This window comes from Fonticula alba, assembly GCF_000388065.1.
Source record: "Fonticula alba strain ATCC 38817 unplaced genomic scaffold supercont2.1, whole genome shotgun sequence".
In the NCBI taxonomy this organism is placed as follows: Eukaryota; order Rotosphaerida; family Fonticulaceae; genus Fonticula; species Fonticula alba.
In genome coordinates this window covers 371,930-374,264 of record NW_009242971.1, presented here as the reverse complement: position 1 = coordinate 374,264, position 2,335 = coordinate 371,930, and the positions used below count along the sequence as shown (strand labels likewise).

Here is a 2,335-nt window from a genome sequence, read left to right as displayed (position 1 = left end):
CGGGTGTATGCGCGTGCACATGAGGGCCGGCGTGGCTCGGGCCCAAATCCCCGCAGGAAAAGCCGCCCGCCTGTTTCCCTGCCCCCCCCCCCCCCCTCCGCTCTGCCCCTCGGTTCCCTCATTTAGCATGAGCACCCAGCTGCTGGGAGGAGGGGGGGGGGGGGGCGCCAGGCACACCGGTGCAAAAAACACCCCCAGGCGGGGGGGGGGAGACCAAGCGAAAGAGAGAGAGAGAGAGGGAAAGGCGCGACCAAAACGGCAAGACCCTCGTTCGGCAGCGAGGCCCGCCGGCTGTCCGGGCCGAAGTGGCTGACGTTTTCCCGTCCAGCCCATCTCCCGCGCCGTGCCCCCCCTTCGCCCGACCCGACAGGCCCCCCCCCCCCCCGGCGGCAGCCACCTTGCGCCGTGTGGCGCTGGGCCGGATCCCAAAGCCCCGAGGGCGTCAGCATGTCCGCGCGCATGCGGCGTACCGTTGGTGGCGGCGGCGGCGGCGGCGGCGGCGGCGGTGCACATGCCTGTGCGCGTCCGCCTGTCCCGGCTGCTGCCGGCCACACGCCTGCGTGCGACCGACATGCATGTAGCTGGGACCATCCGCCGGCAGAGCCCCCCCCCTCCTTCCCCGAGGCCGTGTACGGCAGGCGGGCATCCCCCGTCCTGGCAAACAGCACCGCAGGGGGGAGGGGGGGAGCACACAGGACAGGCTGCAGCCTGGCCGGGAGACACGCTCTCGCCCGGCGGCGGGCTGTGATCCTGTCTGTTCCCCCCCCGGCCCCGGCCCCGGCCCGGCCCCGGCCCCGGCCCCGGCCTCGCTGGTCTCCCCTCTGCACCGGGGGTCGGAATATCCCGGGGTGTTGTTTCCTCGCGCAGGTACGCCCGGCGGGGGGGGGGGGAGTCCTTGGTGCTCCGCCGGCGGCCCCTTTGGCCAGGATCCGCCAGGGAGGCCGGGCCGACTGGCCGGTCTCGGGCCGGGGAAGGCCGGCAGCCCCCTCCCTCGGTCCGAATATCACCCAAAGGGGAGGGGGGGCGGGGGTCCGGCTCGTGGCCCCGTTGCACAAACAAAGGCCAAACACACGGCTCCCCCGAGACGGGCGTCGGCCGCGCGCGCGCGTGCGTGCCCGCCCGGAGGGGTGCCTCGGGCGGCCAGCCCCCTCTCCCGGTGGTCAGGCCGAGGCCGGGTCGGCGCTCGGGGCTGACGCCGCCCGAGACCCGAGCCCCCCCCCCCCCCCCTTGCCCGGCCGTCCGTGTGTCGCGGTCTGGAGGCCTTCCAGGCGATGCCCCTCGCCCCCCCCCTCCCTCCCCCTTCGCCCTGCCCGGGGGAGTCTCCGGGATAGCGAGACAGGTCGTCTTGCACGAGGCCGCTGATGGGCCAGGCGCCCGCATATTGCGCAGGGAGTACGAGGCTGTTTGTAGCCAACGGCATGTGGGGACCCGAGCCCCCAGGGGGCGGGACCCCCCTCGCCCGCCTCCCCATGGGGGCGGGGAGAAGGCCGGGGTGCCGGACGTGCACGCGCCGGCGCGGCGGCGGGGCCGCCCACCCGGCCGGGGACGATCCATCTGGGCCACAGGTCTGCCGGGGGGGGGGGGGGGGGTGCAGGCCGTCCGCCGTCCTACGAGGCGCGTGTCCAGTCCGGCGGCCACCGGCAGCAGATGCATACAAACGGCCATCCCCCGCCGCCCGGGCGCGAGGCGCGCGGCGCCCTTCCAGCCCCCCGGCCTCCGATGGCACAAACATTCCCCCCCCCCCCCTGACACTCCGTCCCAGCGCGCGCACGCTACCGGCCGTGGGGGCGCGCGCGCATGCCCGGCACACCCGAGTGCTATGCGCCCATGCCAGACGAGAGGGGGGCCTGGCAACCGGCGCGCCGGGTTCGCGCCGTCCCCCGTCCCTGCCCCCGCTCCGCTCCGTTCCCCCGCCCGGCCTCCTGGCGCCCCCTTCCCGGCGGCCGGGTGGCCGACACGCCCCGTCCACGGGCGGACCAAACATCCCGCGGAATCGGGGGGTGGGGTTGGGTACCGGCGTGTCGGGGCCCGGCGCGTCGCCCGGTCGTCATAGCGCGGGCCCGGGGCCCCCGGAGTCGAGGTATTCGCGCGGCCGGCCTCCACACACCCGCCTTCTTTGTGCCCGCGGTCAGACGCAATTTGGCCCCCCAGGGGGCGACAAACGAGGCGTACGCCGGCGGTGCATGGCCCGTGCGCGCGCGCGCGCGCGCGCACGAGGGGGACGACGCGCGCTCGCAGGGCGCGGCATTCCCCGCCTTCCCGCATTCAGCGTGCGCGTGTGTCCCCCCCCCCCCCCCCCCCCCCCCCCCCCCCCCCCCCCCCCCCCCCCCCCCCC

The 2,335-nt window shown here is 76.4% G+C and overlaps 1 protein-coding gene across 1 annotated transcript in view; it reads left to right on the top strand.

Annotated features, from left to right (window-relative positions):
• Positions 1-2,335, top strand: part of H696_00072 (guanine nucleotide-binding protein subunit beta) — a 7,671-nt gene that overhangs the window by 714 nt on the left and 4,622 nt on the right. The window lies entirely within an intron of this gene.